The 24,991-nt window shown below is 42.1% G+C and overlaps 1 non-coding gene across 1 annotated transcript; it reads right to left on the bottom strand.

The window, feature by feature from the left end:
• Positions 1-10,458: 10,458 nt before the first annotated feature.
• On the bottom strand, positions 10,459-10,565 carry LOC115505777. The gene has a single exon (XR_003966134.1). It is a non-coding gene; the product is annotated as a U6 spliceosomal RNA (small nuclear RNA).
• Between the last annotated feature and the right edge of the window lie 14,426 nt (positions 10,566-24,991).

Genomic DNA, 24,991 nt, shown 5'->3' on the forward strand with positions numbered 1-24,991 from the left:
TCTTTCTTTCATATTCCCACTGGATGGATACGAGATGCCGAGTTAACTTCAAATTTCAGATAAACACATTTTGGTGCTTTTCTGTCTGAAATTCACAGTTAACTGGGCTCCTGTATTTTTATTTGCTAAATCTGACAACCTTACACTGAACCCTCAATAGATAGATGGTCAACCCCGGCCAGGGCCAGACCCAGTTTGTATGAGGCCTATAGCTCATACGATCAGGGAGGGAGAGTACTTCTGAAGAAAAGAAATTTTAAAATAAAAGTAAAAAACTGAGGCAAAAGTGAATCTTTATTTAGAATGATAAAAGAGGGGCGCCTGGGTGACTCAGTTGAGCATCCAACTTCGGCTCAGGTCATGATCTTGCAGTTAACGAGTTCAAGTCCTGCATGAGGCTCTGCACTGACAGCTCAGAGCCTGGATCCTGCTGTGGATTCTGTGTCTCCTGCTTTCCCTGCCCCTCCCCTGCTTGTGCGCTTGCTCTCTCTCTCTCTCTCCCTCAAAAATAAATAAAAATTAAAAAATTTTAAAAAAAGAATGACAAAAGAAATAACAAATTACAAATTTTAAAAGCTGACAAGTACCACATACAATGAAATCCAGGAAGATAACTGAACACTTTTATAAATTAACTATGTAACATCTCTTTGTTTGCTTCTTCTCTGGCAATAATATTTTTTTGATGCTTTTATTTATTTTTGAGAGAGAGAAAGCAAGTGGGGAAGGGACAGAGTGAGAGGAGGACAGAGGATCCGAAGCGGGCTCTGCACTGATAGCAGTGAGCCCAATGCAGGGCTCGAACTCACGAACTGTGAGATCATGACCTGAGCCAAAGTCTAACCCTCAACCGACTGAACCATCCAGGCGCCCCAACAATGATTTTTTTTGAGTGTTATTTTCTATGAAGAGAATAAAAAGATAAGTCTGTATTTCCTCTGATATGGTTGTCCAGAATCGGGTTTTTGTTGACGATAGGTGGAATGCATGACGTATGTGACAGGTTTGTACCCTACAAACATGAAAATTCTGATAATTTCTGTTTTACAAGGTTCCCATCAGAAGATAAAAAAGTATGTGATTCATTTCTAATCATATTTATTATTGAATAAGTATTTCTATGTTGACTTGATTTTAATGCAAACCCAATCTTTGGCTTCCAGTCTGATGGCCAGAAGAATTTTTAATACGCTTCCTTCTGTCTCCATACATCTCAAACCTTGTTTCTCTTCTACTTTTTGCATACTTCCAGTAACAAGAGTCGACACTGTGGTTGGAAGGACTGTCCCGGGTGTTGTTCTCACACCAGGATGGCTAGCAAAATTTTAACCACACACAGATGTGACTAGAAGCCATGGAAATATATATCGCTAAAAGCCAAATGCATCCCCAAATCAACTGCTCCTTAGCCAGATCTCCCACATACTGTGGCTTCTCTAACATCACCTGCCAGGAGGGGAAGTCAGAATGAACAAGGACACTGATCTTAACTGATTACAGCTAACATACCTTCCTCTCTTGAATTTTCTGAGACCATATGACATGTGAATACATTGCTAAGACTCCTCCAGAGACTTGGAGGGAGCACATGCAAGGGAGAGATCCAAAGCTTAAACTTCCTTAGCTAAGCAGTAAATCCCCACTGACTACAGACTCTAAGATAATACATTTCATTTATTTGTATTTGGAATTTAATTTTAATTTTTAATCAAAGATTTCTGCGTATATAATTTTAGAAGGCATATATGTGATGAAAACTGCAAACAGTTGCCCCAGCTCTCTCTACCCTCTATTCCTATGCCCTGTAGGCAACACCTGTCAACATTTAGCTTCCTCTTCTGCTACACAGCTCCATAATTCTAAAGGACACGCATTTATCGCTATTTCATACTCTTCATTTTAGAAATGATCTATCAGCTAACTACAATAGAAGATAAAAATGTAGTTCTTGTACAGCACCCCATATAAATATGCTTGCTTCCCTGCCCCATCCCACCAGTATAAACATATCACAATTGCACTTCTTTTGAGGCAACTTGTCACAAAAGTCTACCCAAGGAGGCACGAGCCATTGGGAGAAGGCAAAGTCCTGCTCTCTGGCCCTTCTGTCTCAATTTGCTCCAGGAAGAACCAGAAGAATAGTATCAGATTCAAATGTTTGATGTGCTTTTCATTGTATTACCTTACATTTCTCATGGTCCAAACCGAGAATTCACAGACTGAAGGAGCTAGATTAACAAGAGTAGCTAACAACTATTAAGCACATTTATCACCCCGGGCACGGTATTAAGCACCTATATGCACTATCCCTTTTGAAGTTCTACCTGTTCCACGAGGTCCATGCTATGTTTGTGTGTCTGTTGTTTTAGCTGTGGAAGCTGATCCCTGACAAGTGCTTCGCCCAAGGGCAGCTGGGGAGTAGGTGGTGGAGTTGAATGCCATTGAGGCAGCACCCCCACTCTTTTTTTTTTTTTTCAACACCCCCACTCTTAACCACTGCATTCTACCAGCCATGAAGAAGCATCTGGTCCAGGCTTCTCATTTGCAGATGAGGAAACAGCTGAGGCTCAGAGAAGAAAGAAGTGTCTTGTCTGCTGAAAAGTGGTGGATTGGGGACCCATATCTCTGAACTCTCAGTCCAGTGCTCTTTTCCTTCACATGAACTTTATCACTTATCACTTCTGGCTTCTTCCTACAAATACAGAAACTTCCTACAAAGAAAGAAGAAAGAAAGAAAGAAGAGGAAAGAAAGAAAGAAAGAAAGAAAGAAAGAAAGAAAGAAAGAAAGAAAGGCACCTCTTTCCTCCAAGCAAAGAAAAGCGGAACAGCAAATGGTATACAATATGGCTTGAGAGCACCCTTCCCAACCAACAAATCCAGGCGTGTCAGCAGAAACTGATTCTGTAGAAATCGGATGTGGTTTTTCCCTCATTGGTAAAATGAACCATGTCATCTAAAGACAGCTGTTCCCACAGGCACTGGGAGCCAGGGAGTTCCTGCGGAGAGCTTCTTCTCAGGAGACCTGAGGGGAGGAGGAGGTTGGTCTGGTGGCTGTTGGCTTACTGCATAGTTATAGTTAACAGGCAACAAAGTTAATGAAGTTAACAAAGTTAACGGGCTGATGGATCTGAAATACTCTGAATATAGGTGGGAGAGCAGGCAGGCATGAAGACCCCAGCCAGTAGCACTCTGTTGTGGTATTATCCCAACTCTTAGGATCCAGTCTATCCAGAAAGCCAGAGGTTTTGCTTAAACTTACTAATCCTAGAGGATTATTCCAGTGGATGGGTTAAACCTCCACCATATTCCAGGTACGGATTCATTCCATTTGGCATGTTGAGTGGGAGCCAGCCATTGGTATCTCTTAGAAGTGAGCTAAGATTTTCATCTGAAGGCTCAAATTTAAAGCATGTTGCAATTCCTCCAGAAATCCTCTTGCCCCCCCCCCCCCACTTCATTCTTTTCTGCTTGGTCTCCTCTCAGCACTGTTTCCTTCATCAGAGGACTGCATTCTAGCTAGCAACTAGATGGTTCTCCTTTGGTAAATCAATCTTTCAGTTAGAGAACATAAGGTCAGTTTCTTGCTTGGGTATAAATTCCATAATGTCAGAGATCTTGTCTGTCTTGTTCATTATTTTGCATCCAAAACGTAACACGTAGTAGATACTGCATAAATGTCTATTGAATGAGTGAAGGAATGAATGGCAGATAATGGGAACTTCCAAAAGCATACACGATTGCAGAGTTTTTTCGTGTTTCCCCACAGGCACCTATAAGTTAGGGTGAGTTTAATGCAAAGAGCTTGCCCACTAAGTGGGTTGACCAGTAGGAAAGGGCTCCTGAATTTGTTCCATAGAAACACTTTTCTTTGGTGCCCCTTAGGTAAAGTCCTAACGTAGAAAAATCACAGAGGTCAGGCCCAAAGGGTTTACATGATTCTCCCCCAGTGTCCATGACAATCAGCCCCTGGGAAGAGGTAGAGACAAGCAACCTTCGCTATGGAAGAGTTGAATTGTATAGTCCTTTCTCTTTCGGTGTGTGCACCTTTCTTGGAGATTAAACCAAATGTGGTACCGGAAGAAAAAAATTGTGAACATGATATTTTACAGATACTAAAGAATTATCAAACAAGAAGAGAAAAAAATTTCATGTAACCAGTTGTATCCAAGTAAAATTAATCGCTTTGTCCAATGCACTTGAAGCACAATAACACTGAAGCACATTGTAAGTGTCAGAGTAACTTGCCATCCCTAAAGCTTGTAGCACCATCAATGGTTAAACACAGAAAAAGTTAATCATGCCCAGACTACAGATCCAAGATGTCTGCTATGTTCCTTTGAGAAATTCATGAAATATATGGAATGAACCCCCCCAATGTACAGAACATACAACCTTTCTGATGTCCACCTATGAACATTCAGAAGTCCATAAACTCTAAATTTTAAACCTTAAAAGACTTGGCTTGGGTCTAATTTTGACAGTTGTTGGCTCTGTAACTTTGGACAAGTGAACCTCTCTGTGCCTCACTTTCCTCATTGGGAGAAATGGGATTGACCATTCTTGCCCTGTGTTACAAATCATGTGCTGCATACATGTGTAAGGGTTGACAAGGTGCCCAGGGAGGGGCATTCATCTGGAAAGGAAGAATTGCCTTTTCTCTCTACCTATTTATCTAAGAGCAAGCTACAACATGCTCTGTGATGGAAGTCACAGAAACAGAGACACAAGTCCGATACTGGGAGGGAGCCGCCACTTGGCCTCTTGGTTGAGTTCCTTCATGTTAGTCCTACCTGTAGAGAGGTCTTCCCAAGGTGGGGAACTTGAACCATCCCTCCCTCAGGAAGAAGCAGGTGAATAATTTCTGGTTCCCATGGGTCTAAAGCCCCACCAGGAGTCAAACAATGCTGAATTATGGAATAAGCCCCGAACTTGGACTGACCAACCATCCCGCGTTGCCTGGGACTGAGACTTTTCCTGGGACACGGAATTTTCAGTCTGAAAGATGGAAAAGTCCTGGGCAAACCAACACAAACTGCTCACTCTGAGTCAGACTGAGAAAAACGGGCCAGATTTGAGACCTGGCTCTGTGGCTTGCCCGCTGTACAACTGTGGGCTAGTCCCATAAGGCTGGCTTCTGTTAGCCTCAGTGTTCTCATCTAGAACTTGGGGCAAATGAGGACGAGACTACATAATATATAGGGCCACTCCTAGCTGAAGGGGGGAACTCAATAGACATTTTCTAATTTGAAAATGCAAGCAACAGAAGTATAACTCCCTAAGGGGAGCCCATGCTTTGCGCTTCTCCACCAACACTCTTCCCCTTCACCAACAGGAGTCTGTCACCGTTTCACACTCTCCAAAGCATTTTCACATATGGTATTGCTTATATTCCAGATTCTCAGATGTAGGGAAGATGTTCCCATCATCGTTTTCCAGGTGGGAAACTGAGGCTCAGTGACTGGAGGGTCATGCAGCCACGTAGAGTCAGCCCTCCAACATGAGCACCCCAACTCTTAGCCCAGGTGCCTTCCCTCCAGACCACTGTCCTTCCTTCCCCCACAGGCAGCCCCTAGTGCTTCCCCCAGCCTGGGTGCCGGGTCTCTGGAGACTAATACTCTATGGCCACCAAGTGGCAGTGTCCTGGTGGGCACCAGGAGACATTTCACTCCTTGCCACACATGTTTATGCTCCTTGCTGAGCACCACAAGATTTAGGGCTGAAAATACTCTTTCCCTCTAAACACAGGGAGATTCTTTTATTTATTTTTTTAAGTTTCTTTACTTATTTTGAGAGAGAGAGAGCATGAGCAGGGGAAGGAGGGAGAGAGAGAGAGAGAGAGAGAGAGAGAGAGAATCCCAAGTAGGCTCCACGATGTCCGTACAAAGTCCAATGTGGGGCTTGAACTCACGAACCATGAGAACATGACCTGAGCCAAGATCAGGAGTTGGACTTTTAACCGACAGAGTCACCCAGGTGCCCCCACAAAGATCCTTTTACAGTCAGATCCTGCTTCAGTCAGATCCTTCTTTTTATTTTTATTTTTTTATTTATTTATTTTTTTTTTTTAAATTTTTTTTTCAACGTTTTTTATTTTTTTATTTTTGGGACAGAGAGAGACAGAGCATGAACGGGGGAGGGGCAGAGAGAGAGGGAGACACAGAATCGGAAACAGGCTCCAGGCTCTGAGCCATCAGCCCAGAGCCTGACGCGGGGCTCGAACTCACGACCGCGAGATCGTGACCTGGCTGAAGTCGGACGCTTAACCGACTGCGCCACCCAGGCGCCCCTCAGATCCTTCTTAAGAAAAGCAGGAGCCTCATCCCCATGGCTTTGTGCTTTGAGAATTCCCTTGTTAGGAAGCAGCTAGTGAGACCTCCAAGGGGCACTGGGGGGCTGAGAGGGTGATGGGCAGGAGTGCAGAAACAGGATCCATTCCCCGAATTACCTACCCACGTGTTTCCTTCAGTTGCTTCTCCGTCTTGTCCCTTCCAGATCTTGTTCAGTGTTAGGTTTGTTTAACAGCATTCTCTCTCTCTCTCTCTCTCTCTCTCTCTCTCTCTCTCACCCTCTTTTTCTTTTTTGTACCGCCTTCAGGATTTTATTAACATGACATTTTATTTTATTTTATTTTATTTTAATTTCTTTTAGGGGCGCCTGGGTGGCTCAGTTGGTTAAGTGTCCAACTTCGGCTCAGGTCATGATCTCACAGCTCATGAGTTTGAGCCCCGCGCTGGGCTATGTGCTGACAGCTCAGAGACTGGAGCCTGCTTGGGATTCTGTGTCTCCCTCTCCCTCCCTGCCCCTCCCCCTCTGGCTCTGTCTCTCTCAAAAAATAAATAAAAACATTTACAAAATAAATAAAATACAATATTTCTTTTAATGTTTATCCAGTTTTTGAGAGAGAGAGAGAGAGAGAGGTTGTGAGCAGGGGAGGGGCAGAGAGAGAGGGAGGCACCGAATCTGAAGCAGCCTCCAGGCTCTGAGCTCTCAGCACAGAGCCCCACATGGGGCTCGAACTCACAAATCTCGAGATTCTGACATGAGCTGAGCTGAAGTCAGACGCCTCACTGATTGAGCCACCCCAGTGTCCCTTAACATGAGTTTTTAAAAAAACAAGCGTCCTTACCAGTGTGGGCCGGTGAGGGTGGGGAAAGAGGGGATGGGAGAGGAGGGGGAAGACATTCTGCTCTACTGGAAACAAAGCTCTACGAGCATTTTCTCTTTTTTAACCATTAGAAAAGTAATCCTTGCTCTGCTAGGGAAAAATTGTGGAGACAACAGAGAAAAAGAAGGAAAGAAAAGTGGTTGCTCACAGGCCTTCTATCCAGGAATAACCTCGATGTCTGTTGTTTTTTTTTTTAACTTGGGGTCACCGAGAGAAAAATGGAGGGTGCACACAGTGACCTATAACCCTGTGCCCCAACCCCCACAAGGGCCCTAACCTGAGCTCACCTTAGTCACTTATGCAGTCATTCAAAAAATACCCACTGGGCCCCTGTCATGTGCCAGGCACTGTGCTAGGTTCTGAGGACACGGTAGCAGACAACACATGCAGCCCTGGCTCCCCACAGGCCTCTCAGTGGTAGAAGAAACAGATGGCTAACCAGTCACTGCCATCACGTTGCCCTTACCACTCAAGAGCTGACCTCTGAGCTAAACTCTTTCAATGTATTGTTTTATTTCCTCTTTATAGCCCTGTGAGGAGATACCATTCTCGGCCACGTTACACAGATTGAGGGAATTTAGGGGGAAAGAGCTTAAATATTTGGACAAGGGCCATAGAGCTAGTCATGGAAAAGCTGGGGTCTGCACTCACAGCGTCTGACTCTGGCGTGGGGTAAGGATTAGAACAGTGTTGCCCTGGGAGACCCTGTGTGATCAGAGAAGAGCTCCTGAGAAAGTGAGGTTGACCTGAAAACACAAGACAGAAGTACCAAATTCCATTCTTTCCTCCAGATCACCCACCAGACTCTAGCATCCCTCCTCAGGAGTCTCCCTCTATCTTTGCCCCTAGCATGGTTCTTTAAGACCCTACATCTGCCATTCTCACATGCCTTCCTTCTCAGCCCTTCTATCCTGGGGTGTTTCCCCATCAACCCTTCTCAGACCCCCTCTCTGCACTCAAGTTTCTTACCCAGGACCCTGCCCTCTTTCCTGTCAGGGCCATCTTGGAAATTCCCCTTTCCTCCCCTCATCCCCAAAATTTCAAGCTTAGCTCGGAATTCTGGCTTTCCCAACACCAAATATTAATCACATTTCAGGCTAAAACTGCCATGCTCAAGTTTCCCCAAATTCCTGGGAGGGTGGGGCAGGAATGGTATGAGGAGGAATCTGGGACTTTTCAGCACTCGGTCACCCCAGAAAGGCAGGGCAAGAGTCAGGCCTGAGGAAACTTGAAGAACCTGGCACTTCTTCCAAAGTGAGGTGCAGACCAAGCCTTCTCCCCAGGGGTAACTGGCTTTCATTCCAGAGGGTCCACTCCACCCCAATGACCCAAAGAGAAGGTGGGTGCTGATTCCAGGGTGGCAGATACCAGGGACATGTGTCACTGACTTGCACCTGCCTCTCCTCAGTGCTGCCAGGCCTGGGGAAGCTCAGAAACACCCGGCAGGTGGAAATGCCCGCATCCACCTGCTGCAATGGAAGCCAGTAGGAGAAAGAAGCCGACGGCACTGGCACAGGGACTAAGCTTTTGCCAAGACAAAGACACACCCAGACTGTAAGCCTTGAATACTTCCTCTTCCAGAGGATTCCTCTTTCGGGAATTCTAACCTCAGGGAACTCCCAGAGCCTGAGGAGGAAGAGTAACAGGTGGAAAGGTGCTGAAGTCACTCACTCAAGGTCTCATTCTAAGGAAACGCTTAATGGAGGAGCAGAAAGAATTTTTAACAAGGTCAGCTCTTCCTCTGAAGACCTGCTTACCGCACATGAGGCACTGCTCAAGAATGCTTTATACACTTGAACTCAACTCATCTTGGGTCCAGGAGAACCTGCTTCACTGTGGCCTTTTACAGGTGCTGGGCCCTGCTGCTAATCTGGTATTTTGACACCATTTTCATTTACAGAATCTCTTTTATAGTCACATCCTTCACTGATTCAGCATACTGAGCATTTACCATATCCCACACACTGAGAAGACAAGTTTCTTCTCTTAAAGAGCGGAGAGTCTAGTGGGAGAGACAGGGAAATAAAAGGAATAATCCATTACAGAGGGAGAAGTGCTTTAAAGAAGGGAAACACATGCTGTGGGAATATAATGGAGGGTTACTTAATGCAAACTGAAGTGTGTGGGGATAGGGGGTATCAGAGGAGGCTTCCTGGGGGAGGTGACACCTTGACTGAGTCTTCAAGGATGCATAGGAGTTAGTCAAGGAGAGAGAAGAAAAAACCATGTTAGACCTAGACCTGGAGATGCCTGAGAATGGTAAGTCTGGGAAATACCTGTTGATCAACATGGGTAGAGCTTGGAAGTGGGGTGGGGCGGAGGGTGGCAGGATGAAATGAGGCAAGATTACGAGACCCTCAGAGTTCGTACCAGAGGACCCTCACTGTGCCAGTCCCCAGATGTCCTTCAAGCCACCCCAGCTGATGCCACATGGAGTGAAAGCACTACTGAGCCCCTTATTGGGCCTATTGCAACTGAGAAACGGAAATTTTAATTGTAATCAATTGTATTGTATGTATGGACATATATGCTTTCTTTTCTCTTGGGAAAATGGTTGGATTATGTTGTAGATGTCTGTTTAGTTTTTAAAGAATTTTTGGTGAAGAATATGTTCAAATTTTATGCTCTGTTTTTAAATTGAATTGTTTCTTTTCTGTTTTTTTTTTTTTTAAGATTTTATTTTTTAGAAATGTTTATTTATTTTGAGAGAGAGAGAGAGCTCAACACCGAGCCCGATGCCGGGCTCAATTTCACACCTGTGAAATCATGACCTGAAGCTGATATCAAAAGTGGGACACTTAAGGGACTGAGTCACCCAGGCGCCCCCAGTTTTTCTTTCTTTCTTTTTTTAAATATGAAATTTATCGTCAAACTGGTTTCCATACAACACCCAGTGCTCAGCCCAACAGGTGCCCTCCTCAATGCCCATCACCCACTTTCCCCTCCCTCCCACCCCCTCATCAACCCTCAGTTTATTCTCAGTTTTTTAACAGTCTCTTATGGTTTGGTTCCCTCCCTCTCTAACTTTTTTTTTTCCTTCCCCTCCCCCATGGTCTTCTGTTAAGTTTCTCAGGATCCACATAAGAGTGAAAATGTATGCTATCTGTCTTTCTCTGTATGGCTTATTTCACTTAGCATCACACTCTCCAGTTCCATCCACGTTGCTACAAAAGGCCATATTTCATTCTTTCGCGTTGCCAAGTAGTATTCCATTGTGTATATAAACCACAATTTCTGCTTTTCTCTTTTAATGTGAACCCTTTATTGCCCTGTGAAGTCATGGCATAAAAAAAAAAAAAATGGGACACTTCACAGATTTGCATGTTATCCTTGTGCAAGGGCCATGTTGATCTTCTCTGTATTGTTCCAATTTTAGTATATGTGCTTCTGAAGCCAGCACAAATTGTTTGTTTCTTAATGTAAAATTTAGGGGGCACTTTATGTTTTCTGGATACAAGTCTTTTATTAGATATGAGCTTTGCAAATATTACCTCCCGTTCTGTGGCTGGTCTTTACATTCTCTTATTAGAAGTGACTTCTGAAAAGCAGAAGTTTTTAATTTTGGCAAAGTCTTATTTATCAACTTATTCTTTTTATGGACTGTGCTCTTGGCATCGTATCTATGGGATCTTGGTTAAGCCAAAATCACAAAGACTTTCTGCTATGTTTTCTTCTAGAAGTTTTACAATTTTAAGTTGTATACTTAAATTTATGATCCATTTTTGTGTATGATGTGTAGTAGGGAACAACTTTTATTATTTATTTATTTATTTATTCAAAATGTTTATTTATTTTGGAGAGAGAGAGAGAGATAGAGAGTGAGCAGGGGAGGGACAGAAAAAGAGGGAGACAGAGAACCCAAGGAGGCTCTGCACTGACAGTGATGTGGGGCTTGAACTCACCAATCGTGAGATCATGACCTGAGCCGAAATCAAGATTTGGACGCTTAACCAATTGAGCCACCCAGGTGCTCTTCCCCACCCCCTGAAAAAACAATGGATATCTAATTATTACAGCCCCATTTGCTGAAAAGACTATCCCTTCTTCACGAAAAGACTTTACGTCTTTGTCGAAAATCAGTTATCCATATGTATATAGATGTATTTCTAGACTCCTTAGTCTGTCTCACTGATCTGTTTATCTCTACACACTGTCTTGATTACTATAGCTTTATGATATGTCTTCAGTCTTAACCGACTGAGCTACCCAAGTGTCCCTGAATTTCATAAATCAGCTTGTCAATTTCTATAAAAAGTGTCTATTGGAATTTTGGTTCCAATCTATTGGAATTTTGGTTGAATCTATAGATCAATTTGGGGAGAACTGCTATATTAATAACACTGACTCTTCTGATCCACAAACAAGGTAAATCTTTCCATTTATTTAGGTCTGCTTTCTAGTTTTCACTGTAGCTTTTCATATCTTTTGTCAAATTTAAACTTTGGTATTTCACATTTTTATGCTATTGTAAATTGCAGTTTTCAACTTCAATTTCTGATTGTTCATTCCTGGTATACAGAAACACAATTGATTTCTGTACATTTAGAAACACAATTTTTTTGTGTATTAATCTTGTATTCTGCAGTCTTGCTTGACTCACCTACTAGTTCCATAGCCTTTTTGTAGATTCTATAGAATTGTCTATGTAGGCTATGAATAAAGACAGTTTTACTTTTTCCTTTCCAATCTGGATGCCTTATTTTATTTATGTTTTTGCCTTATTGCAATGGCTAGGATCTCAAATACAATGTTAAAGACATGTGGTGAGAAGGAATATCCTTGTATTGTTTCTGATACTGGGGAGAAAGTATTCAGTCTTTTTTCATTAAGTATAATGTTAGCTGTAGGTTTTTCATAGGTGGCCTTTAGTAAATTGATGAAATTCTCTTCAAATAATCACTTGGTGCTATAAATTTCACCCTAAGTGTTGTTTTATTAGCATTCCACAAATTCTGAGATGTGGTATTTTTGTATTCATTCAGTTCAAAACACTTTCTAATCCCTCTTTTGATTTCTTCTTTGATCCAGGGTTTTGTTGTTGTTGTTGTTGTTTTAGAAGTACATGATTTACTTTCCAAATATTGGTGGATTCTTCAGATGTCTTTTTCTTACTGATTTCTAATTTAATTCCACTATGGTCAGAAAACATATGCATGTGTGTGTGTGTGTGTATGTGATCTTCAATTTACTTTTGACTAGTATTAGTACAGTATATCTTTTTCCACATTTTTTTTACACTTAACCTATTTGTGTGTTCCTTGTGGACAGCATATGGTTGGTGTGTGTTTGTTTGTTTGTTTGTTTTAATTTTTTTTTACATTTATTTATTTTTGAGACAGAGACAAAGCATGAACGGGGGAGGGTCAGAGAGAGAGGGAGACACAGAATCTCAAACAAGCTCCAGGCTCTGAGCAGTCAGCACAGAGCCCAACGCGGGGCTTGAACTCACGGACCGCGAGATCGTGACCTGAGCTGAAGTCGGACGCCCAACCGACTGAGCCACCCAGGCGCCCCTTGTTTGTTTGTTTTAAATCCAATCTGATGAGTACTCCCTTTTAACTGGAGTATTTAGACCATTTACATTTCATGTGATTATTGATATGGTTGGGTATAAGTCTACCCTTCAGCTATTTGTTTTCTATTTGTACCATCTGTTTGTTAATGCTTTCCCCCCTCTTTTTCTGCCTCCTTTTGATTTCATTGAGTTTATTATTATTATTCCATTTTATCATCTTTGTTGACTTATTACGTGTAAATCTTTGTTTTCTTATGTTAGTTGTTGCCTAGATTGTAGCATACCTCTTTGAGTTATTACATGCTTCCTTCAGATCATATTATATCACTTCATGTAAACTATAAAACCATACAGTAGCAAACTTTGTTTCTCCCTTCCCAGCCTTTATGTGATTATTGTCATGTTTTGCCTGCACTGATGTAATGAACTCTAAAATAACATCTTTGCTATTTTGTAAATAGTTATTGTTTAAAGAGAGTCTTAAAAAATAATCTGATACATTTATTTATGTAGTACCATTTCCATTGCTCTTTATTTCTTTGTGTACATCCAGATTTCCATCTGGAATCGTTTTTCTCCTGCCTAAAAGACTTTAACAGTTCTTCTAATGCAGGTCTTCTGGCAATGAATTCTTCTAACTTTTGCATTTTTGAAAAAAGCTTTATTTTACCTCTGTTTTGAAAAATATTTTCACTGAGTATAGAATTCTAGATTGACGCATATTTTTTTTTGCTTTCAGTACTTTAAAGATAATGCTCTGCTGTCTTTTCGCTTGCACTCTTTCCAATGAGTGACCTGCTATCATTTTTATCTTTGTTCCTCTGTACATAATTTGTCTTTTTCTTTTTTTTTTTTTTTACCTGGTTCCTTCTAAGCTATGTTTGATTATGGTTTGCCTTGGTGTCAATGTTAAGACTATTTTTCCATAGGATTTATGCTATTCCCATTTTGCTGTCTAATCCCCCAAATCATGTTGATATTCAGGTAGGACTGATGTCACCAAGAAAGCCATGTATATAACAATTAAAAAGGGGGTGTACTTTTAAAAAATGTTTTATTTATTTCTTCAAAGTAAGCTCCATGCCCAATGTGGGGCTTGAACTCACGACCCTGAAACCAAGAGTCACATGCTCCACTGACTGAGCCAGCCAGCCATCCTTAAAAAAGGGGCTATACTTTAACGAGTTAACTTACCAGTAGGTAACCAGTTACCTTGGCCAAGTCACCAGTTAACTTGGCCAAGTAGGTATTCTTAACAGTAAAATTTTGATTGCTTCTTCTACTATTACTGTTTTAAAACATGACCCTGCCCCAGATTCTTTGATATTCTTCCCACTGAGAAGAGAGATCTATATCTTTTGTCCTTGGATCTGGGTTCTGTGACCACTTGACTAGTGGATTGCAGCAGAAGCAACACTGTACCAGTTTCTGGGCTCAGACTTTCAGACCCTGTCAGTTTCTTTTTGTTTCTTAAGATGCCTGTTCTTTGATCCCAGCCACTCTGCCATAAGTAGCCCTAAAGTGCCTGGAGAGAGGCCCATATGGAGAGAAGGCTCACAGCCCATCACTTTGGCTGAGCTCCCAGAGAGCCAGCACCAGCCATATGAGTAACACATTTTGAAAGTTGATCTGCCAACCCCAGGCTAGCTGTTATAGCTGGTATGGTGTGGAACAGAAATAAATTGTCTGCACTGAGCCCTGCCCAAACTTCAGATTTGTGAGCAAAATGAAAGCTTATTGTTTTAAGCTTTTATGTTCTTACATGATTTGTTACATAGAAATAGATAAAGAGAACGTCCTCCCTAAAGAACTGGATTCTAAATTTTTTTTCTTTTCCAACGTTTTATTTATTCTTGGGACAGAGAGAGACAGAACATGAACGGGGGAGGGGCAGAGAGAGAGGGAGACACAGAATCGGAAACAGGCTCCAGGCTCTGAGCCATCAGCCCAGAGCCCGACGCGGGGCCCGAACTCACGGACTGCGAGATCGTGACCTGGCTGAAGTCGGACGCTTAACCGACTGCGCCACCCAGGCGCCCCAAGAACTGGATTCTAAACCAGTGTCTCAGACAAGTAGCTTCTGCTCCGATCTACTGCGGTTTCCTCTTTTCCAACTTCTAATCTTTTATATGACCTAAGGTGTTCTGCTCTTTTTTCCTTCTGCTCCAGAATAATCCTGTCCTTCTAGAGAACTCATACGATTTGTAGAAAGCACTTGTTCTTCAAATCTGTGTGTGTTTCAAGTGTATTCTAATTACGGCTCTATTAACTGGTTTTTATACAGCTGTTTCCCTCCATTACACTCCACGGGCTCTGCATGTTCATCATCATTGTCTCTTGCTAAGTTTTTTAACCAACGCATTCTACATTGTCGTCTATTTTCTCTGACTAAGCAATGTTCTATTTACTGGCTGTAATATTTACCCACGTTAGCTTTTTAAACTCACATTTAGAGTGGGAGTCTTTATTTAAAACTTGCACCAATTCTGCATCACTGAATAAGTTAAGGTTCCCTCAGAAGGTCAAAACCGTGCCAGCTATTTGGATCTAGAGAGGCTAATATATATTAATACATCCAAAGATCCTGACTTGATAACTGTATCAGTATGTCTCTCCAGAGAAGCAGAACCAAAACCTCTTAATAGATTTATTTCAAGGAACTGACTTACATAATTATGAGGGCTAGCAGATCTGAAATCTGTAGAGCTGGTCAGCAAGCTGGAAGTTCTCCGGCAAGAGCTAAGGTTGCAGTCGTGAAGCAGAATTTCTTCTGCCTCCAGGAAACCTCAGGCTTTGCTCCTAGAGTCTTTCACCTGAGTGGATGAGGACCACCCACATTATTGAAGGTAATGTCCTTGATCTAAAGGGAACTGATTGTGGATGTCCACCACATCTAGAACATATCCTAACAGCAACACCTGCATTAGTGTTCATCAGATAACTGGGTACTATAGACCAAGCCCAGTTGACACATAAAACTAACCATCACAGTAAACAAAGGGATAAAAGAGAGTTGTAAAATATCATGGAAGTTGCAACTGCAGGGCTCAGAGGAAGCAAAACAGAGATTAAATTATTAAAACTTAGAAACTTAGTAGATAGGCCATGAGGAACTGAAACTCAGACCTCTGAGTAGGAGGCATCGCTCAGCCAGTATTAGTTGTCTGAGTTCAGAAGAGGGGACTTAGGTCACTGGGACCCAGTTCTTTGTGGAAGGGCAGTGGCTGGCTGTTGTTGGTGTCCCCAAGGAGACACGATGAAGGTGATTCCGTAGGTGTTAGAATAACTGCAAAGCGGATTCAGTTGCCATTCCAGGGAGAAAACGCTTATGCTATGATGACGAAGTTTTGCTGGGGTTAATACTTATAGGAAACACAAGCAGACAAAAAACCCTCAGCAAATATACAGCAAGGAGCACACTTCTTGTTCCTCCTCCAGCCTTGTAGTCTCCATCTAGTGACCAAATGGCAGAGCCAACTGGAAAAGCAAAATATGGCTTTAGGAGTCCCAGCTCTAGGATCCTTGGTGTTCAAGGTTACCAAGCCTGCCAGCATGAAGAAGCAATCCCAGAAGTTCTGAGACTAGATGCCTGCCCACTTCCCCAGACAAAATAAAGTCATTTTCCCATTTTAAAAAAACTGTTTGAAACCGAGAGGCAATAACATAATAACTGATACAGTCCATTCCTTTGGCTGGCTATTCAGCATCCATAACACTACTCTACAAATTTTGAACTTTGACATTACCCCCAAAACCTTTGTTCTCCCCCCGAAAGGCAACTTTTCTGCCTACAAACCAAGACAATGTTGCCTTCTTACCAAATTCAAATCTGTAAAGTCCTGACTACCATTGCACCCCCGTCTCTGAGCAACATTTGTTATTTTTCAAATTCAATTTCATCTGAACATATGTTTTCTAAAAACCCAATTAACTTCCAATAACACTTGAGAAAATAGTAAGGATAAGAAGGAGAGAGAACAGTAAAATAATATATACAATTATATATACACACACATATATACGTAATAAGCAAGTAATTGGGCATGAGGCCACAAATGATGTTTACAACTTCCTTCTTTCACTATCCATTTGATATTTCCTTTGTGTTCATCCAGTACCTCAGATAGTTGGTTTTTTGTTGTTTCTTTGTTTTGTTTTTGTTTTTATCGTGGGGTAATCCATCTTGCCTAAAGGGTCTGAATCATCACTGGATATGCCTTTGGCAGGGGTGGGTGGGAAAATTGTCATCTATTAACTTTTACTGTTGACATGAAAATACTAAAGTCACCCCTGAGAACGCCCTGGATTCCAAATATAATCCTCCCCATCGAGACGCAGTCCCTGATTTTTCTTTGTTAATCAATATCAATCACCCCAGCCAGTAGAGTAACTCTCCTCTTCGCCTGTGGGTTTAGTAGCATGAGGAACACAAAATGATCAGGTGGCAGTCTCATTTTCCAAATCAACGCAGGATTGATATATGCTCTAGAAGAAGCGTTTGATTTTTGGGAATCAAGACTCCAAACGAACAGAGGTCAGAGTCACAGGGATTGGAAACCAAACGTCTGTGGGCAGGCTCTGAGATCTAGTAGTGAGAAGAGCCAGTCCGCTTCTACCTCTCATTCCCAGACTCATGTAGATAGGCTATGGGACATTCAGAACTACGTATTTATCTATGATCCTAAGTATAATCTACATCTCTTGAGAAAGAACTGTCCTTTCAGGATATAATCTCTACTGGTACCATACCTTCAGTAGGCCATTAAATCTTCCTACAAATCAGCTGCTTCTGGGTAGCGGGGGATGTGGTTATACCAGTGAATTCCATGGGCATGAATCCATTGCTGAAATGACTTTCTTGATCAGAAGCAATCTTGCATACAGTATGCCATATTGTGAAATCGCAGATGATGCTGGCAGAAGATTGTTGGGTAGGAAGCGTGTACTCAGAATACATATCTCCTCCAAGGAGGAAAAAATTTTGCTCTCCTCCATGACAGAAGGGAACAGTCAACTCACCCCTGTGGGCTGGTTGGGCTCATTAGGGAATGGTGTCATATCAGGGGCTTTGCGTAACTGGCAAGTTAGGCATTCAGCAGCATTGCTGGTCAGAAAAACCTTGATTAGGGCAAGTTCTTGTTGTTGAGCCTACACATACTCCCATCCCTGCCATTACAGCCACTTTATATACAGATCCATTAAACAGGCACTGGAATAACTGGAGAAAGATGTTAACTGAAGTCCACAAGATAGGTCATATTGTCCCCCTCCAACCAAGGGACTCTTCATCTGTAACTGACTTGGGTCTAGAAATTGGATGAGAGGACACTCAAGTTAAATTTTTGGCCACCAGTCTTTTTATATAGAGCAAACAACATTCTGGTAGTCTATCCATCTTTTTCATTCCTAGGTGCACCATGATCAGTTGTCCAACTGAAGATTCCTAGTCTCAAAACAGTTTGATTACCACTATGTTCATGTTGTTTTTTATGGTAAATGTCCCCTTGTCTTTGGTGGCTAAGTTCTGTCATTTGGCCTCTGCAATGTGGGAATCCCTTCATCCCATTGACATCAGCGGGCCCAATTCAGTGTAGGTATCTTCACCACTATATCTGGCTTAGAGAAAACAGCCACCACTGTAGAGTCTTTTATTTAAAAAAAATTTTTTTTAATGTTGTTATTTATTTTTGAGACAGAGAGAGACAGAGCATGAGCAGGGGAAGGGCAGAGAGAAAGGGAGATACAGAATCTGAAGCAGGCTCCAGACTATGAGCTGTCAGCACAGAGCCCGAAGCAGGGCTCGAACTCATGGAGTGTGAGATCATGACCTGAGCTGAAGTCGGACGCCCAACGGACTGAGCCACTCAGGCACCCCTAGAGTCTTTTAGAGATGCAAGTGCTAATATCAGCAATGCATTTCTCAATGTTTTGTCCTCTGGGCCCTCTGGTTGATGTGCTTGGAGGGTATGTGTGCAGATCTCATGCGATAAGGTCACTTTATCATTCCTTTCTTCCTGTCCTGAATGCCTTCTTCTACATCATGTCAGGGAAGTTCTAGCATTCCAACCTTATTAAGCACATTCCACCATTGAGTCCAAGGTTCTGTCAGCCAACCAAGAAATTTCTGCCACTTCCAGTTGCAAGAACTAACACATTCAACAGTGTCTGATAAATGCACCCAATAAATATGATCTGATCCAGTTCTATACTCTATCATCCTTGGTCTAGAGCCCATAGAACACACTTCTACATATATTTCCCAGGTTTCTGCCACTTTGTATTATAAAATCTTGTATTTCTTTTAGCAGATAAATTATTTCCTCTGAGTCAGATTTTGTACTATTCCCCCCTAAAGAACGCTATTTGACTCCACTAATAAGTCTAGTGGCAACAAAGAATGGTTGTGATGGGTCTTGAGAAGAAGACCCCTTGAAGGCAACTGCCCCAGGTGAAGTAGCTATAAGGTTTCCAAAAACATGGATGGGATGGTTGATTCCATACCTGGCAATTGCTGAGCTGCAACCCACCAACCACTGATTGATCTGGGTAGATTCCTCTCAATATAGAAAGAAAAGGAAGTATCCTGAAAGTCATTTAAAGGAAATATATCCTTCCACCACCCCCATCCCAGTCCTACAGTTACTATATTTTAAAAAATTGAAGTATAGTTGACACTTACTTTTACTTTAGTTTCAAGTGCACAACATAGTGATTCAACCAGTCTATACATTACACTATGCTCACCACACGTGTAGTGTAGCTCTGCCTGTCCCCATATAATGCTATGATAACACCATTGACTATCTTCCCTATGCTGTATACTTTATCACTGCGACTTATTTATTTCACAACTGAAAGCCTATACCTCCCCCTCCCCTACATCCATTTTACCCATCCTTCCACCCTCCTCCAATCTGGCAGCCATTAGTTTGTTCTCCGAATTTATGGATCTGTTTCTGCTTTTTCTTTGTTTATTCACTTTTTTTGTTTTGTTTTAGATTCCACATATAAATGAAATCATGTTATTTATCTTCCTTTTTCTGACTTATTTTACTTAGCTTAATACCCTCAAGGTCCATCCATGTTGTTGCAAATGGCAAGATCTCATCCTTTTTTATGGATGAGTAATATTTCATTGTGTGTGTATATATACATACCACAACTTCTTTATCCATTCATCTATCCATGGATACGTGGGTTGCTTCCATATAGCTACTGTATTGGTCTAAAGCAGGTCTCATGTGATGCACCGAGACTCCTATGGTGCCATCTAGTGGCAATTGCTCATTGAACCTTATCTTCTCACACGCTACTTTTAACAGGTGGTAAACAAAGCAAAGATTCATGTTTTCTAGTGATTCTCCTAAAACTAGATACATATTCAGAGGTTGGGAATGGGCAGGTTGCAGAATTTCTCAGAGACAAGGAGACACCCTCCCCGCTACACCCACATTCGCCAGGACCAAGTATAGCTGACATGACAGATCCCAGAGCTTGCCACATATGGGATCACACATAAAGGTTTGGGGGGGGGGGGTCATTCATCATCCCTTCCTTTCAATGAAAGCAGCCTTAAGATATTGAACTAGCTTGAGGTTAAATAGATACAAAATGGCAGTGACGGGTAATCCAGCCCAGATCTTCTGCCTGAAGATGCTACATCTGTTTCTCTTCTCTATTCCTTAAGATGCCCTGGTCTGCAGGCAGCAGCACCCATGGAGCCACCTTGAGGGACGTCTTTATCAACATACATAAAGATTGTGTGACTCTTGATCTCCGGGTCATGAGTTCAAGAACCACATTGGGGGTAGAGTTTACTTTTAAAAAAGCACACATAACGATTGTTTTTCAGGAACAGAGAGCAGCTTTGCTTGCACCCCCTAAACGAGACCTTACTCCTGGGTTCATAAGGAGTCATGGAAGTTTGTCTCCAGAACCTTCTGCCTTCCTTTCCTGTCATCCAGGATCGTCATGCACCCTTTCACTCATGATACCCATGCCCCCTGCCTTTCTTTCTTGGGCAGCACCTCTAACACCTGTAGCCTCTTTGTTACATATTTCTTGCCTCTTCCTTATTGTGCCACAAGGTGTCCTTGTTGTCTACAGCCCAAAGGTCCTAGGGCTGATGCAGGTACACATACAGAACACCAAGAGCCTCCAAGGGAAAAGCTTTGTCCTCGTGGCAGCAATTTCTGGATTGCTCTAAATTTTAACCCATGGTGAGTCCTATGGTAGATGGCAACCTTGTTGTATTCCTCACACCCTTACTTCACTATACTCTATCCATCTCAGTTCTAGACCTCTGCTTATTAGTCTTTCCCTAACTTTCCTCTACATCAACACCAACACACACACACATACACACACACACACACACACACACACGTACGTATGCGCACACATACACATGAAATGCCCTCTTACCTCTCTTCCTACTCCACTGAGTTCTATCCTTCCTTCAAGGTCACAATCACTGTACATGCACAGCTAATTCTGCTTTCAGAGATTCTACCTCACATCATTTTATATGAATTTTTATGGAACTAACTCAGGAACTGAGACAACTATATTCTGGACTTGCACATTTAATCTAGAACTTTAAAATCTACCCCCCCCCCAACTCCATTGTTTTAACATTGCAGGTCACTGCTTAGACCTGGAAATTCGGTGGTGAACAAAATAGGTCCCTGCCTTCATGGGGTTCACACTCTAGGGCAAGACAGATCTAATACAAGTGAACGCAGGTAAATATATAATTACAGGCTGCGATGGTGGTTTGAGATAAGGGGGCCAAGAAAAATAGAAGGAAGTCTATTTATAGATTGGTGAGACCAGAAAACATCTGAGGAAGCAATGTAAATAAACAGACACAATAAAAGAGAAGGAACCAGACAGAGAAAGAATTGAGAGAAGATAGTTACAAGTGGAGGGAACAGCATGTGTGAAGGCTCTGACAGAGGGAGGAGCGTGGCACCCTCCCAGAAAGAACTGATAGGTAGCTATGGGATTGTAGTGCAGTGAGCAAAGGACAGCGTAGCTGAGAATAATGTGCAGAGGCTGAGTCAGGCAAGGCCTCAAAGGCTATGGTAAGGAGATTGAATTTATTCTACATGCCATACAAAACCATAACTTATTTTAAGCCAGGAAGTAACATGAGCTGGTTTATCAGGAGACCATTGGATGGTATGTAGAGAAAGGCTTAGAAGGCTTCAAAGTGGAAGAGGAAGGCAAGTTAAGAGGCCGTGGCAATGGTCCACAAAAACAATGATGGTAGCAGTAAAAAACATGGTGGAAACGGACCAATCTCAGAGGTAGAATCACAGGAAGTGGTGATGTTTTATGCCTGCTTTTATCCTTATTGTTCTGGGACAGATTTTTAACCAGCTTCCTCAAGGAGAGTCCTGGGAATTGTGTTTTCTGAATACATGTATTACGAGTGACAATTTGGGTGAAAGATTTTTAGGTCACACAACCTCTTTCCTTTGCCATGCAGAAGACTGTGCCTTTGTCTTCCAGGCTGTAGGATTCTGGAGGAGAAATCTGAGGTAAATGTGACTTTTTCTTTTCTTGCTGCATATTTATTTATAGGGTTCAGGTTACCTTTTAGAGATCAGAATTCTGCATGAGTAGGTCTGGGAGTAGTTCTTTTATTAATCCACCCAACACGATGTTATTTAGCCTAGCCACATCCATTCCCCTTTCTTTTGGTGTCAGCAGCCCCGTCATCCTCCGGGAAACCATCTCTCCCTTACTTGCAGGTCATGTGGACACTGGATAGAGCTGACAGGCATGCATTCCCTGAGTGAGAGCATACGGCCAATGAAACCAATACCGCCATCCTTCTCAGCTGCCCAAGCTGATTCAATGGTGAGTACCTGACCCAAGCCCAGCCAATCAGAGTCTGAGGATTAACCCAAGGTTAATGTCACACAGGTATTAGAAAGGAAGAACTCTTTCCTCCCACCGGGCTTGGAAAGCTGGAAGAATATCAGTATGGAGTGACTGGGTGCCACCCCATGGGAACAACCTACCCAAGAATGAAGCCACCCAAGAGAAAGCCAGAGCTGGAGAAGCGGATTCCTAGTGAAACTTTGAGCTTCATTAGGTGAGCCAATAAAATCCCTCTCCTCTTTTGCTTAAGCCAGTTTGAGCTGGGATCCTGGCACAACCCAAAGGTTCCTGATGAAATACAGCTAGCATATTGAATTTTAAAAACAGGATTTTACTTAAAGCCAATAAATGTCCTATCTATGGCTCCTTCTACAAATAATTTTGTTTATTATTTTAGGAGCTCCTGTTATTTGTGGGTTGGCTTTTTGATATCTGTCTTTCAAAATTATTCTATTCTTTCATTTTCATTTCTTTGTCTTTTGCTTTTGTGTTCTAGGAAATTTATCTTCATCTTATCTGTTACTAATTTACTTCCCTGCAGTGTCCATTTGCATATCATGGCTTCCATTTTAGAGCTTAATTCAATAACCATGTTTTCCAGCCTAATAACATTTTTCTTCCACTTAGATTGTTTCCTTTTTATAATGGCTTGTTTTAGTCACACAGGTGTAATTTTTTTTTTTTAGCATCTAGCATATGATGTTCTTTGTTTTTTAATTGTTTTCCATGTTTATTTATTTTTGAGAGAGAGAGAGAGACAGAGACAGAGCGTGAGTGGGGGAGGGGCAGAGAGAGAGACAGAGATACAGAATCCAAACAGGCTCCAGGCTCTGAGCTGTCAGCACAGAGCCTGACGCGGGGCTCAAACCCACGAGTTGTGAGATCATGACCTGAGCCGAAGTTGGACGCTTAACCGACTGAACCACCGAGGTGCCCCTGGCGTTATTTGATAAATAAAAAAAAAGTGAATAGAACTGTCATTTATTTTCTTGATCAATGATTTCCTTTATTATATTATTTAACTCCCCTTAGTCTACTTTGTCTTTATAGCATCTACTACCTGAAATAGAAAATAGACTGTAGATGGATGGATGGATGGATGGATAGACAGATAGATAGATAGATAGATGATAGATAGATAGATAATCTCCCAGGACCTAAAACCATGCTTGGCACAAGTTGGCACTCAAGAACTATTTGTCAGACGTGTAGATGAATGATGTAAGTGCATTCATTTGCTCACAGCATCCCTGAGAAAGTTAACTAGCACAAAAAGATAGGCAACAATCCAGGGTAGCTGAGAGCTGTAAGAAATACATACATGATTAAAATCCAGATAAACTATTCAGATACAGTTATATACTCGAATGTGAGCCAGGTGTGGGCACAGAATATCACTTAGTGCTTTAAATGATCAGAACAGTTTCCACAGAGACACCAAGGATTGAGTGGAATTTGAGGAAGGGATACGATTTGGAAAAGAAAGGGGCTGGTGAAGTTTTCTTCCGAAAAGGATTCCTCTGGGACTCAGGCCAATGCACCCACTGCAGTCAGTGCCCATTCAGTCCTTCAAAGTCACAACTCCCATAAAGTCATGAAATTTCAGGGCCCAAACAAATAGACGCTTTTAGAGTGAAAAATCCCAGCCCATCTTCTTTTCCTTCACTCCCAAATGAAGGTGCAGAAAGCAGCCGAGACTGGTTGAGAGAGGTTTGTTTGCCAGGGTTCTTCTCTCTTGTGTCTCTGATTCTTGGGTTGTTATGACAGGCATCTCTGATCAGGACCACTTTTAGGCACCAAATCCTCTCCTTATTGGGCCCTATACTATCCCTGGAAAGATGCTGACATCAGTAAAAGCTTACTGAGAGTAAAGATGCAGTCTGTGACTCAAATGATGCATACCTGTTGTGATAAATGTGCTTATCATCATTAATTACAATTTGAATGGTGCCTCTAGAATCGTGCAGTGTACAATTGAACAGCTGCCCTGGGCACTCTTGTTATGACTAAAACCTGCCCTAATTCCTTCCATCTCTAGTCACTTTCAGCTTCTCACTACACATATGATTCAAGGCACCCAACCTGGTGGGGACTGTAAGAAGACATAGAAAACAGATGAAAATCAAGAAAAGAACAAGTTGAAATGGTTAACATTGAAGCCAAGGAATGTCTGTGTTGGGAAGGACTTCATTGGCCTCAACTCTCCCAGTGCCGGAGTTCTCTATTGCCATGACTTGGACAGATGTCATCCAACTCGGCTCCGTGAATTCCAGAGTCTTCTGCAAACTCAGCGGGCAGGTGTAAATGACAAGCAACTCATATTTAAATATAATGAAAATAAATGTATGTAATATAGTTAAATTCATAAATCACTTCTGGATTTCATACAGTTAGATAGGTTCCTGTGCTGCTCTACAAGA

This window comes from Lynx canadensis, chromosome F1 (genome assembly GCF_007474595.2).
Source record: "Lynx canadensis isolate LIC74 chromosome F1, mLynCan4.pri.v2, whole genome shotgun sequence".
Taxonomy (NCBI): Eukaryota; Metazoa; Chordata; class Mammalia; order Carnivora; family Felidae; genus Lynx; species Lynx canadensis.